Source organism: Bubalus kerabau, chromosome 6 (genome assembly GCF_029407905.1).
Source record: "Bubalus kerabau isolate K-KA32 ecotype Philippines breed swamp buffalo chromosome 6, PCC_UOA_SB_1v2, whole genome shotgun sequence".
Classification (NCBI taxonomy): Eukaryota; Metazoa; Chordata; class Mammalia; order Artiodactyla; family Bovidae; genus Bubalus; species Bubalus kerabau.
Window position 1 is genome coordinate 50,020,010 of NC_073629.1, and position 15,078 is coordinate 50,035,087.

A 15,078-nucleotide genomic window follows, 5' to 3' on the forward strand; every position below is an offset into this window, starting at 1 on the left:
CTCTCTTATGTCAAAATAAAATGAAATGCCATAAATAAAATTGTAAGTGAAAAAGAACCAATTGAAAAAAAATTTGGAAAATATATTAATAGATTCATTTTTAAAATACCTAACAAATTAATGATAATAACAATAATAAAATGAATTCATCATTTGGGCTTAGAAACTGAACAAGGAATTCAGATCAGAATATATATATATAGCCAGGGAGAATATGATAATATGTTCTATCCTTATTTGTAGTTATACCAATTCACATTAAAATAAATGCATTTTACTGATGTGGAAAAAAAAGTAAAGAAAAAGATAGTCCATAACAACAGTAGTCAGTCTTTGTGCTTGTGTGATGTGTAGAAACATGAAAGACCCATGGAGAATTTCTTCCCAACAACGTGTTTCAGTTCAGTTCAGTCGCTCAGTCATGTCTGACTCTTTGCGACCCTATGAATCGCAGCACGCCAGGCCTCCCTGTCCATCACCAACTCCCGGAGTTCACTCAGACTTATGTCCATCAAGTCAGTGATGCCATCCAACCATCTCATCCTCTGTCGTCCCCTTCTCCTCCTGCCCCCAATCCCTCCCAGCATCAGAGTCTTTTCCAATGAGTCAGCTCTTCGCATGAGGTGGCCAAAGTACTGGAGTTTCAGCTTCAGCATCAGTCCTTCCAAAGAAATCCCAAGGCTGATCTCCTTCAGAATGGACTGGTTGGATCTCCTTGCAGTCCAAGGGACTCTTAAGAGTCTTCTCCAACACCACAGTTTAAAGCCATCAATTCTTCGGCGCTCAGCTTTCTTCACAATCCAAATCTCACATCCATACATGACCACTGGAAAAAACAGAGCCTTGACTAGACGGATCTTTGTTGGCAAAGTAATGTCTCTGCTTTTGAATATGCTATCTAGGTTGGTCATAACTTTCCTTCCAAGGAGTAAGCGTCTTTTAATTTCATGGCTGCAGTCACCATCTGCAGTGATTTTGGAGCCCCAAAAAATAAAGTCTGACACTGTTTCCCCATCTATTTCCCATGAAAGTGATGGGACCGGATGCCATGGTCTTTGTTTTCTGAATGTTGAGCTTTAAGCCAACTTTTTCACTCTCCACTTTCACCTTCATCAAGAGGCTTTTAGTTCCTCTTCACTTTCTGCTGAGTCACACCATTCCCCGGATAAGTCTCTTGTAAGACATAGTCTGTTTTCCAGTCAGACTGATTGGTGATGGGATATTAGTAGATGAAATGGAACTAGCAATGGTAATGACTGGGGGAGACCCTAATGGATAAAGACAACAGAAGATTTATTAGTTGAAAGGTTTTAGGGTTGCAAACGGCAGAAACCTACTTTGATTAACATAAGTAAAAAGGAAATTTATTAAAAAATTATAAAATAACTCAGAAATAAAGAAAAAGTTGAACAATTGGGTCTTTGGGAGACAGGAAGCAGTGCAAATTGAGATCTAGATCTAGGAACTAATGGACAGTCTCTCCAGGGTATTTCTGCTAGGATGACTCAGCTCCAAACTTTAAATTCTTGTGTCACACAGCTCAAGATTCAAATTTCATGGGAGAGAGTCTAATGTTAGTCACTCAGTTGTGTCCAACTCTTTGTGACACCATGGACTGCAGCTAGCCAGGCTCCTCTGTCCATGGGGATTCCCTAGGCAGGAAAACTGGGGTGGATTGCCATTCCTTTCTCCAGGGGATCTTCCTGGCCCAGGGATCAAACCTGGGTCCCCTGCATTGCAGGCAGACTCTTTACCATCTGAGCCACTAGGGAAGCCTCTTGGGAGAGAGTCTAATTGGCCTCTATTGGATCATATGCCCATATCTTGGGCAAGTGAGTGTTGGAATCTTAACCAACAATTGAACCAAGACTGCATTCATTATAAAGGGGGAGTCCCCAAAGAAAAATCAAGATATTTTTCTGCTTATAAGGTTCATGTTCTCAATCTTCTTCATACTCTGGGGGACATGGTTCCTAGGAATTCTGGGATCACATCTGACATCTCCATTATTAGTGATGGAAGAGAAAGAATCACGGGGAATGACTCTAAGTGGCCAGGCTGGGTGACTGCTCTGCATGTGGGGCTTGGGTATTGGGTAGGGCATTAGGAGTGGTTCTTATTCCAGAACCATACAGAGAAATAACGAAGGAACAGTTCCCTAAAGAATAGGAGTGCCACTACCAAAAGAAGGGAGCAGAGTGATATTGGGCAGAGAAAAACGGATTCCCATCATGTCATCAACCCTACATGATTCTTCCTTGCAGCCTGGAATTTTGTGAGTCCTGTAGGAGAAAGAAAACTCAAGATGCTGCTGGTGAATTTTCCCAAGAGGAGTATCCCAGGCCGGGGTGGATGGGTTCTCCGTCTGGCGAACATAGGGCCATAGAAGGAGGTAGGGTGTGGCACAGAAAATACCGTGGGATCTTGGATATTTCCTCACTAGGTGCTGAAGGCCTTTCTGGGGCCACTGGGAGATGGAGTCCAAGCCTGAAAGTCTTCCATTAAATGCCACAAGCTTCTTAACAGAGAGCTGAAGAAAATCCACGAGGTGGACAGGGCCAGGGAGGGCAGGTTTGCCATCTGGTGCCTGGGGCCCAAGGGCCAAAACAGGCAAGCAGTTCACTGGACTTCCTCTCATCCCAAGCCATTCTGCATAAAAAGCTCAGTCTAAAATGTCAACATCATAGGAAAGGCCAGAGGTGGGAGTTAGGGTGTCACAGCAAAACTGTAAAATCAGAGCACAGCCAAGGACCGGTGAAGGCCAAGTACCAGCAGATAGTCTGAAGACATTTCTTAGGGCACCAAAGCTGGGGCAGGAGTCATTTATGGAGTTTGTAAGCGGGAAGGAAAAGGGGGAAACAAGTAATTTTGAACAAGTGATGATAACTTTGTGAATATATAGTGCAATTTTCTCTTATGTAAGAATAAGAGCATGAGGTATGTAGGTAAGTGATATAATTAATAGCATATTGTACAAAATAAATTTTATTATGTCAATATAATATGGTGTAAAGTTTTACTGGTCCACTTCTCTTTGGATCTCCACTCACGTCCTAGAGAAATAATGTAGACAGTCAACAAGAGAATGTCTTGGCTGCTGCATGGCGTTCTTAGAGCCTGGCACATAGACCGCCAGCTGCAGAGATCCCCAGGTGGAGCATGTCTCATAGAATAAAATCTGCGAACTAGGGAACTGGAAAACCTGAGATTTGGCAATCATTTGAAGGCCATGGTCCACGATGTTACACTGTCAAAAGAAACACAAAGGATTTGTTCATTGACCTGGATTCATAACCACAGGTAATTAGCATTTGCACCTCATCCCTTTGGGGTAGTGACACCTCTATCCTCAGGAGCTTAGGCTTTAATCCAAGCTCTCATTTATAACAACTCAATAAACAGCCCAAATGTTTTCCACTGGGAAATTGATAAGCAAATTGTGGAACATCCATGCAATGAAATACCCGTCAACAATAAAAAAGAAAGAAACTAACTGATTCACACATCTTAGAAATGATATCACATTTTTGCTGTGTTCTGTTTGTTCTAAATCATTATGTTAAATGAAGGAAGCAAGACAAAAAAGAACCACATACTTTATGATTACATTTATAGGAAATTTCAGAAAAGGCAGACTTACAGTGACAAAAAGTAGATGATGTTTGCCACAAGGGAAGGGAGCTGACTCCTAAGAAGCACAAAGAAACTTTTGGGAGTGATGAATATTTTCTGTTTTTTGAAATAGATGATGGTTTGATTAAGACTGTGTACCTATGTCAAAACTTATCAAATTGTATACTTAAAATCGGTGACTTTTTTTACTGTGGTAAAATATATACATAAGCTTGCCCTTCCCTCTCTAAGTGTACAGTTTATTGGCACTGTTTATATTCACAGGGTTGCACAACCGTCTTCACAATATATTTCCAAAACTATTTCTTTTCTCCAAAAGACGGTGTCCTCATTAAGCAATAACTCCCCATTTGTTCTTCCTCCAGTGTGACTTTTATTGTACACAAATTATACCTGAATAAAGCTGGTTTTAAAAATTCACTACCTGCACCCAGCCCCCCTGCCTGCTCTTACTTGAGATAACTTTTGTAGCCTTGCATTGTATCCGCCTCGGACTTCCGCCCGTGCGCTGACCCTGCGTGCCCTGGCCACTGCAGTCATCTCCCTCTCCAGGGTGTCCACAAAGCACACACGGGCATGGTTTCCCTGGTTATCTGGGGACTTTACTCTTTGACCCTTATCCAGGAAGGCGTCTCTTCCCTCTCGCCACCTGTCCATGAATCTTTTTTGCCTAGCCCAGCCTATCAGGTTCTAGCTTTGAGCAACACACACACACACCAGATTCTCCCTTCAACAGTGTGACACAACCTGTTTGTATGTCTTATCCACCCCTGACCCTTGACCTCCTTTCCTTTAACATTTTTTCTTCCTTATCAGTTAGTTGAGTCCAACCTGGACTTCACACTTATATCTTAAATAGTATAGAGCTGATCTAAAGGCCACGTGATGAGAAAGACTTTGTGTTTTCTCCTAAAAAGACAGGAATCTTTTCTGTGTCATCTTGCTATGATGGCATCCCTCTAAGTCCACCCTCTGGAGGACAGGGAGCTTACTTTCAAAGTGTCATGTTCTACTCTTGCAGCAATAGCTATTAGATAGGGACTGTTGCTTCTTCCGTCTTTTAAAGGTACGGAATGAAATGTTCCTCTCCCTTTCCACTCCCCTCCCCATCTTCTCCCTCCCTCCTTTTCCCCAGGATAAGCATCAAAGTGCGTGTGTGCTTAGTCACTCAGTCATGTAGAGCCCACTTCTTATTCGTGAAGCCCAAGGTGACACAATTTGATAACAGGAAATTAAAGAAAGAAATGAATGCATTCAATGCAAAGAAATGAAGATGGGTCTGCAGCATATTCTGCCTGGGCCACCTCTAAGGAGGCTGGGCTTGGCTGCCCACCCCAGATTCCTATGTGCGGTTGGGGTGTTGAACTCCCCACCCCCACAGCTCTTAGGAACTGGCACAGGTGATAGATGGCTCCCTTAGTGTATGCTGCTAGGGCCCCACTTTCCCTTCAGTATGCTGAGGACGATTCGCTGGTGGAAGTAGGGAAAGAATTCTGGGGGAAGACTGACGCTTGTGGACAGATGAGCAGGTTTTTCTTTGAGAAGTGGGGAAAGGAACACATGGAGAAAAGGTTAAAAGATTAGAAGAAAGATATAAAGATAGGGAGTGGTATTAGAGACCAAGCTTGTCCATGAGACACTCTATGAATAATTTAACTTCCTAAGTGCACTTCTGGAAAAACCACATTTAACCCTGAGTTTTAACCCCCTTCCCCCACCATCTTGTATTATAATGTCCTTCATCTTAATGGAAATCTATCCTCCACTTCTCTCCTGCCGCCAAAGCACAGTCTCATCATCTGTACTGAACTATGAGATTACCTGAGAGAGTAATCAGTAATCAGCAAAGCTGGGAGCAGAGGGAAGCACATGACACTGAAGTACATACAGCTCCTGATAGACTGCTCAGGTGGAGTACAAGAGAAAACCTTTTCAAATGCTTCTGAAAGAAAGTGTGTATTTTTAAGGAGGGGAAAATGATATTTGGGCCACAAATGGATCAGGTTGTAGACATTTTATTCCATTCCAAAGATGGGAAGCAAGTTCAACGGATTTGTTAAGGTTAAGCACACATTTTTTAAAGTGGAGCTTTTGAGTGAGGATATACAATTTACCCAAAAACTATATTAAAGAAAACTAAGAAGCAACAGGGCTTCGCAGGTGGCACAGTGGTAACAAATCTGCCTGCCAATGCAGGAGACGCAACAGATGCTCGTTCAATCCCTGAGTCGGAAGATTCCCTGGAGCAGGAAATGGCAACCCACTCCAATATTCTTGCCTGGAAAATTCCACGGACAGAGGAGCCTGGCACGCTGCAGTCCATTGGGTCGCCAAGAGTCAGACATGAGTGAGAAACTGAGCATGCATGCACAAAAAGCAGCAAGCTGGGACAACTATACCAAGTGATAAGCAAAGGGTTATGACCTCAGTATAGGGAAAGAACTTACATTCAGTGAGAAAAGACAACGTAATAGAGAACTGAAAACGATGGCACACGCAAATTAGGATAAAGGGAGGAGGATTCATTTCCAAAGGACTGTTCGTACAGTGATGAGTGAGAGGAAAAACCAGCGCAGTCACTTGGAGCTATCTGAAGTCAACCAGATGACTCTTTTCTGTGTGAAAGGTCAAAGAGGGAAAGGTCACAGGAGCCCAGAGTGAGAGAGGGTCAGGTTAGAAGAGCAATGAACTTTGTTTTGAAAACACAACCAGTCAGATGCAACCTCCCAGGAGGGAGACAAGGGAATAAATACTTTGAGTTTAGGCTCTTTCCACCTCCAGTCTCCTGCCTGCCTCTCCACTGGCTAAATCCAGCAGGGAGCTGGAGGGCACTGGGCCATGTTGATGAAACCCAGGGAGGTTAAATTTCTAGGGTGATAGCAGAGTGGAGAAAGGGGAAGAGTGACGAACAGAAGACATCCAGCACAGAAGGAAAGGATGTGAAGATGCAATTCAGAGAAAAAGAAATGTTATGGGCCTATTTGGCCACCTGAGGTAGACTCAATCTCACCAGTCATTAACAGCTCAGATTCTTAAGTCAGACTTACTGAGACTACCCCATCTGCTACTGTATTATGGAATCTTGATCAGGTCTTGTTTTTATAACTGGGGTACAAAATGGAATAAAATAGCACCTATGTGCATGCATGCCAAGTCACTCCAGTCCTGTCCAACTCTGTGCGACCCTATGGACCATAGCCTGCCAGGCTCCTCTGTCCATGTGATTCTTCAGGCAAGAATACTAGAGTGGGTTGCCATGCCCTCCTTCAGGGGATCTTCACGACCCAGGGATTGAACCCCCATCTCTTCTGTCTCCTGCATTGACTGGTGAGTTCTTTCCTACTAGTGCCATATGGGAAGCCCAATAGTACCTATATCACAGAGTTAAAGCAGAGATCAAATGGAAAAAGATATACAAAGCCTTGAGCTGAAGGTCAGCATGAGAAAAGCAATCAATAAATGATACCTGTTTTTTTCCCTTTCAAATTGGTAAATGATAAAGATCTGTAGACTTGGTATCGGCAAGGTTATGGGGCAAAAGACAATGTCAAAGACATTTTATTGGCAGTATGAATTGGCATACAACCTTTTTTGGGGGAACAATTCTACAGTTTTGTAATTCAAAATCAGTTCAGTTCAGTCGCTCAGTCGTGTCCGACTCTTTGCAACCCCATGAACTGCAGCACGCCAGGCTTCCCTGTCCATCACCAACTCCCGGAGTTCACCCAAACCCATGTCCGTTGTGTTGGTGATGCCATCCAGCTATCTCATCCTTTGTCGTCCCCTTCTCCTCCTGCCTTCAATCTTTCCCAGCATCAGGGTCTTTTCAAATGAGTCAACTCTCTGCATCAGGTGGCCAAAGTATTGGAGTTTCAGCTTCAACATCAGTCCCTCCAATGAACACCCAGGACTGATCTCCTTTAGGATGGACTGGTTGGATCTCCTTCCAGTCCAGGGACCCTCAAGAGTCTTCTCCAACACCTCGGTTCAAAAGCGTCACTTCTTCTGCACTCAGCTTTCGTTATAGTCAAACTCTCACATCCATACATGACTACTGGAAAAAACAGAGCCTTGACTAGACAGACCTTTGTTGGCAAAGTAATGTCTCTGCTTTTTAATATGCTGTCTAGGTTGGTCATAACTTTCCTTCCAAGTAGCAAGCATCTTTTAATTTCATGGCTGCAATCACCATCTGCAGTGATTTTGGAGCCCAGAAAAATAAAGTCAGCCACTGTTTCCACTGTTTCCCCATCTATTTGCCATGAAATGATGGGACCAGATGCCATGATCTTAGTTTTTTGAATGTTGAGTTTTAAGCCAGCTTTTTCATTCTCCTCTTTCACTTTCATCAGGAGGCTCTTCAGTTCTTCTTCACTTTCTGCCATAAGGGTGGTGTCATCTGCATATATGAGGTTACTGATATTTCTCCCAGCAATCTTGATTCCAGCTTTCGCTTCATCCAGCCCAGCATTTTGCATGGTGTACTCTGCATACAAGTTAAATAAGTGGGGTGACAATATACAGCCTTGATGTACTCCTTTCCCAATTTGGAACCAGTCTGTTGTTTCATGTTCGGTTCTAACTATTGCTTCTTGAACTGAAAACAGATTTCTCAGGAGGCAGGTAAGGTGGTCTGGTGTTCCCATCTTGAAGAATTTTCCAGTTTGTTGTGATACACACAAAGGCATTGGCATACTCAATAAAGCGACAAGAGATGTTTTTCTGAAACTCTCTTTCTTCTTCTATGAACCAACAGATGCTGGAAATTCGATCTCTTGTTTCTCTGCCTTTTCTAAATCCAGCTTGAACATCTGTAAATTCTCAGTTCACATACTATTGAAGCCTGGCTTGGAGAATTTTGAGCATTACTTTACTAGCGTGTGAGATGAGCGCAATTGTGCGGTAGTTTGAGCATTCTTTGGCATTGCTTTTCTTTGGGATTGGAATGAAAACTGATCTTTTCCAGTCCTATGGCCACTGCTGAGTTTTCCAAATTTGCTGGCATGTTGAGTGCAGCACTTTTACAGCATCATCTTTTAGAATTTGAAATAGCTCAACTGGGCTTCCCTCATAGCTCAGTTGGTAAAGAATCTGCCTGTGATGCTGGAGACCTGGGTTGGATCCCTGGGTCGGGAAGATCCCCTGGAGAAAGGATAGACTACCCACTCCAGTATTCTGGCCTGGAAAATTCCATGGACTAAGTCCATGGGGTCGCAAAGAGTCGGACACTACTGAGCAACTTTCATTCTTCACTCACTCAACTGGAATTCCATCACCTCCACTAGCTTTGTTCATAGTAATGCTTCCTAATAAGTCCCACTTGACTTTGCATTCCAGGATGTCTGAGTCTAGGTGAGTGATAACACCATTGTGGTTATCTGGGTCATGAAGATCTTTTTTGTATAGTTCTTCTGTGTATTCTTGTCACCTCTTCTTAATATCTTCTGCTTCTGTTAGGTCCATACCGTTTCTGTCCTTTATTGTGCCCATATTCTCATGTTCCCTCGGTATCTCTAATTTTCTTGAAGAGATCTCTGGTCTTTCCTATTCTATTGTTTTCCTCTATTTATTTGTCCCAGAGATTGAATATTTGACCATTCCTGGGACAAAAGTCATCATCTGGAAGCTTTTGTTTTCCCAGTTGTGTGATGTGCCACAAGAGGGAGCCAGAGACTGCTTTTGAAAACAATCGGGGAGTTTGGGGTTTTGTTTAAATTGTACCCCAAATAGCCACTAGATGGTGCCCAAAGACTTCTGAAAATCTTTTGAAATGTCAGTTATTTGTTTAGTGTTTAAATTATGGTAGGGGCTTCCCTGGTGACTCAGATGGTAAAGAATCCGCCTGCAATGCTGGAGATGCGGGTTTGATCCCTGGGTTGGGAAGATCCCCTGAAGAAGGAAATGGCAAACCATTCCAGTATTCCTGCTTGGAGAAAGAATCCCATGGACAGAGGAACCTGGAGGGCTACAGCCCATGAGGTTGCAAAGTGCTGGACACGACTGAGTGACTAACACTAAATTATGGTAAAAATAATATTTGGTCATCATATTTAATTAGAACAATGCAATAAATGAGGTCAAGTGTAAACATTTCAATTCAACACAGACTAAATCTTTTTCTCTGTTCTAGATCCTAGTCATAGGAAAACTCCTGGAGAAAAAAAATTTTTTCTATTAATCTATTAAAGTTTTAATTAAAAAAAAAGGTTAAATCACACTTCACTGGTCATGATTTAGCAGCCCCATCACGTGGAAAGGATGGTACTGAGGGAAATATTCAATGCAGCTCATGTGCTAACTTTGACAAGGATGACAAAACAGCCACAGAGAACAGGAGCTCGGGGGTCTTTCATCTGTTCCAGCAGGACTGCTTGAACGGTGACAATTCCTCAGAGACTGTTTTCTCAACTTGTTTCACTTTCTCTCTTTCATACTTATGAAAGGAATAGGCTTAAGAACAATAATGAAGTAAGAGAGAGCCCTGAAGCCTGAAACCAAAAAATATCTCAATTTTGTCATGTCAAAAAACCTGAGAGCGTAGAGTAGAAGAGGGAGGAGGAATAGGTACCAATTGATCATCATTCTTTGCTGAAACAGTCTTAAGAGTCCCCCCAAGGCTGACTCATTGAATCCTCTGAAGAACTCTACCTGTTCAATGTTTTTAACCTTCATTTGACGGATAGGCAAACTGAGAATCTGAGAAGTTACGTTTTCAAAGTCACCCAAATGGTAAGAAGTGGAAGCAGGAAACAAACCAGAAAAGTTAGGAAATGCCAAGTATGTGAAGTTTCAATATAGGTGGACAACTAACTTCCATAGCCCTTAGTAGTTACTCGGTGGTGGTGGTTGTCAGAGGGCATATAGAAAATAGGTTATTTGCTCTCTTTCTTTGACTGAAGAAGCAATGACCCCAGAATATAAGGTTGTGACTTAGGCACTGCACAGAGGCAGGGACCTGGACCTCTCTAAGGAGGGACCAGGATGCTGGCAGCTCTCCAGTTTAGAGAAGAAGGGGCCATCTCCACGGGCAATGGCTACCTAGTAGAAACTTCCTGACTTTCTCCAGAGTGGTAGTTTCCCTCTACTGTTTATCCATATGCTATTTAAAAAAAAAGTGCTTGTAAACAACTTGAGTGCATGAACAATCTAATTAAAATAATTAAAGTAATAGCTTGTGAAAAAAATAGTAAAACTCATTATTATAGAGTAGTATGTGGGAAGGCAAAAATTGCTGACATTCTTTAGTCTGAGTTTACCCTGTTTGTCACAGAAAAACACAGACCATTTACCAGGTTCCTTCTGAGGGTATGGTTCCTCCCTCCCAACACAGGTTCAAACTAGTGCTTCTCATCTCAGTGACTTTCTTCTTGGTAACAGCCATATGTGAATGACCCTCCAGTGGTTCCAACTCCAAATTGTTCCTCGGGGTCAAACGTCTGAACTTTTTTCTATTTAACTCAAAGAATCATGAAAGTTTAGACTCTGAGACTCTCTGTACTGAAAGAATGCATGTGTGTGTGCGTGCTCAGTGGCTGGGTGGTGTCCCACTCTTTGCAGCCCCATGGATTGTAGCCTGCCAGGCTCCTCAGTCCATGGGATTTCCCAGGCAAGAATACTGGATTGACTTGCCATTTCCTTTTCCAGGGGATCGTCCCAACCCAAGGATCAAACTGGTGTCCCTTGCATCTCCTTCATTGACAGGCAGATTCTTTACCACTGAGCCGCAGACCCTTAGTAAACGATCTATGGATGCCTCACTCCTTTTGACGTCATTTCTATGTGACGGCTAGTTACTCGTTCCTCCAGTGCATTTTAGAGACAAGGTAATGCAAGTGTGGATACTCTGACTGCTGTCAAATACATTTTTGTTTCTGTGTTAAGCCATACTCTGTCCTTTTAATGCCCCACTATTCCTCATTCTATCCCTCAGGGCCATAGAGAATAAGAAAAATGCCGCTCCCAGGAATTTGAAGGCAGAACTATGGTTGCTCATGCCTTCCCAGTATCGAGTTCCAACACCAAGCCTGTTAAGTCTTCCACACCACGAATGGAGCCCTGCTTGACAGTTCTCACAGTTTACCTCGGCGGGGTACTTACCCGGAATGGCCAGATACTATCCTACGCAGATGTAAGGGCCAAAGTTTTTGCCAGTAAGAGTAATGGTCATATCTGAAGGGAAATGGAACGTCAAGTCAAGAGGTAGAAGAAGGGACAGAAGGAAGATATCAGACAGTAAATTTGTCAGCTAAGAGGGTCAGGAGTGGAAGAGAACAATAAGGCGCACAGGTACAGAAAGGCAGTTCAGAACTAAGATCACGAGGAGTAAATTTTTACAGGAGCTCCCTTTTCCTTACATGGTGCTTCATACACACCCCAGGGCCAGACACCCTCAGTTAAAAACTGATAGTTCTTCAACTGTCCATCGTACAACTACTATCGAAACTGCTTTCATAATCCACACCAGAATCTTGTTGAACAGCTCATCAAGTAACTGATCGTGGGTGGTAGAATCCACCTGGCACTTTTGGGTAATGGTGTATCTCAGAGGCATTTGTAATGTATATACCAGAGCATGGAGCAGACGTTCTTCGCTCAGGAAAAGTCACTTTAGTGGACCTTCTTAGCTATGTAAACACAGCTTGATAAAGTACATGGAAAGCACTTAGCATAGCCAATAATATCAGCGCTCATCACCACCTCCCTTTAGACTAGGTCTTCTTAAGACATTGGAGGTAAGTGAGGCAGAGGTGGCCTTCGGAAGACAGATACAGACCATATTGCAGAATCAAGCAATTTCATTGAAATGTGAAAGTGATAATACTCTTGCAACCTCCCTGTTCTCTTACACCTTTCCCAAGTTGGCAGCTACTGCCCATGGCACAAGCCTGGCTGCTGCTTCCCACGGCCTCCACCACTGCAGTTGGGCTGTGCTGACTGCAGTTGGCTTAGCAGCGGTTTCCTTGGGGCCTACTGGCCCCTGACAGGAGAGAACAGAGTGACTGGGGCTAGGAGAGCCCCAGGGACCACCAGCTGCCACGGCCAGGAACCTGATGGGATAGGGGAAGGCCAAGTTCAGTATCCACACCTGCATTTGCAGGCAGTATCTCAGAGAGCAAACCTGGGAGAAGGTAAGGGATGATTCTAAATATTTCTTCTTCACATTATTAATAGAAAGTATGCAGACGTGTAAATGTGAAATAAACTCCTTTGAAATAAACTCCCCTTAGGGGAAAAAGTATCATACATTGTTAACAAAGTGGGTCATCCTGGTTTCATATGGAATACCCCACTGATGTTGTTCAATTCCTAGTTCATAGCCCTTTCCTTCTTTTAAATTTCTTAGTGGTCACTAACTGGGATTTGGTGACATCATTCACAAGTTTATTGGGTAGCTTATGTAATTCATCCAGACCAGGAAATGTGCGCTGCCTTAGAGCAGCAGGTTTCGTTCATTCAGCAAGTCTGACGAGCTTCCTTTTTGCCGAGCCCTGAGGCAGGTGCTGCAGGAACAATGATGGGCTCTCTGACCACCCTCCTTTGTCCCTGCAGGACAAAGTACACCTTCTGCCTTTGCACCTGCTCGCACACAGCGAGACAGCTGGTTTTCCTGGAAAGTCCTCCAGCTGCTGAGGCTACCTTATCCTCTAAGGTACAAACAAAATGGGAAACCCAGCATTTCTCCCAAATCTCTAGATATTCCCAGACAGCTTTGCTTCTAGTCACTTCCAGGCTCCAGCTTCCTGCTTCCGCTCATTTCTCCATCCCCACTCAGCCCCTTACCTTCTGTATGCACTGTCCTTTTTCACACCACATCACTCCACCATGGAAACTGCTCGAATTCCTGCATTGCCCAGGCCCCATCCACAAGGAAAAACCCCACTGTGTCATTTCAGGTCCTCTGAGATTCAGTCACCAAGAAAAAGTTAGAAATGCAAGTGAATTCTTGAGGGAAAAGCTTTTCAATGATAAAGAAGAGAGAGCAAGAGAGCAGGAGCAGGTAGGGGAAGTCTTAGACAGGGTTCAGCTGTGACACCTTCGAAGAAAGAAAGGAAAGGAAAGAAGTTGATTGGTAGGAAGAGCCTCAAGCCACATGCGGCTCTGAGAAGGTCATGAGCCAGCAGATAGGGAGGTTGAGAGCAAAGATCAGCACTGGAGGAGTCCTTCAGTGGGCAGGAATGGCCCAGCCACAGTCCCTGTTGTGTTCACTCACTGGTTGGGCAGCCCAGGGAGGTGGTGGCTTTGGCATGAACTCTGTAGTGCACCCTAAAGGTGCAGCAGTTGGAGACTGATGTACTTGTACTCGCTGCAGCAGGTTCTCTGGAAGAAAGACCTCAACGGCATAGTCTATAGCCACACTCACTGACTTAGGGCACCACATGGGAGACTTACTGAGGTTCTACAACAGAGGAGAGAATGATAAGACTTACACAAAATCAGAGTATAGCATGGTCAATTATGTAAAATCAATTATTGGATGCCATTGGGTTTAAAACTCACTTAGCCATTCTTAACTACTTACTGGCTCTCTTTGGAGTGGGGAGCTCTGAAAAAAATCACCCCCTCACTTTACTTTCCTTAGCTCCTCTTTCTCTTCCCTTTTGGCTGTGCCTGCATCATACTAAGTCAATTCAGTCGTGTCCTGCTCTTTGCAACACACAAAGACTGTAGCCCGCCAGGCTCCTCCATCCATGGGATTCTCCGGGCAAGAGGACTGGACTGGATTGCCATTTCCTCCTCCAGGGGATCTTCCCAACCCAGGGATCGCACCTGTGTCTTCCGCAGCTTCTGCATTGCAGACAGATTCTTTACCACTGGAGCCACGAGGGATGCCCCGCTTTTGGCTGCCACTCTTCAATTCTTGATACTTTTCTTACACAAGGCAATTTATCCTTGGGGATTGCATCTTTCCTATTCAAGTTCATTTGCTAATCAAAGGATAGTCTTCTCTCAAACAATTCTATTTCCATTCTCAAAATTATTATTTTAGGCCCATTACATGTTTTTTTTTCTGTTCATTTCTATAGAATTTTAAAACCTTAATTGCAAGTATTAATTGATAATTTAGTGTATTTGCATTTTTGCCAAAGAATTAGGCACATCTTCTAAGATTCTTGCCAAAACTGTCAATCACTTAATGAATGATTTCAATTCAATGTAATTCAACAGTATTTATGGAGTTACACTCAGTTCTAGAAACTATACTAAGTCACTTTGGGAGGTTGCAGAGACAATTGAAATTAGCTTCTGCCCCCAAGAAATAAGCTAGCTTCTAACTTCTAGAGAAAAAGTAGGCATATGGTAAAGGAGTCAATGTATACTGCCATAATGACTCAATGGCTGATTGCTGCTGCTGCTAAGTCGCTTCAGTCGTGTCTGACTCTGCGCGACCCCATAGACGGCAGCCCACCAGGCTCCCCGTCCCTGGGATTCTCCAGGCAAGAACAC

General features: G+C 43.5%; 1 long non-coding RNA gene across 1 annotated transcript; it reads right to left on the minus strand.

The window, feature by feature from the left end:
- Positions 1-2,311: 2,311 nt before the first annotated feature.
- Positions 2,312-13,653, minus strand: LOC129656147 (uncharacterized). Its single transcript, XR_008716229.1, has 3 exons — positions 13,414-13,653; positions 11,731-11,802; positions 2,312-3,247 (listed from the first exon to the last, which is right to left on the minus strand). It is a non-coding gene; the product is annotated as an uncharacterized LOC129656147 (long non-coding RNA).
- Positions 13,654-15,078: the final 1,425 nt, after the last annotated feature.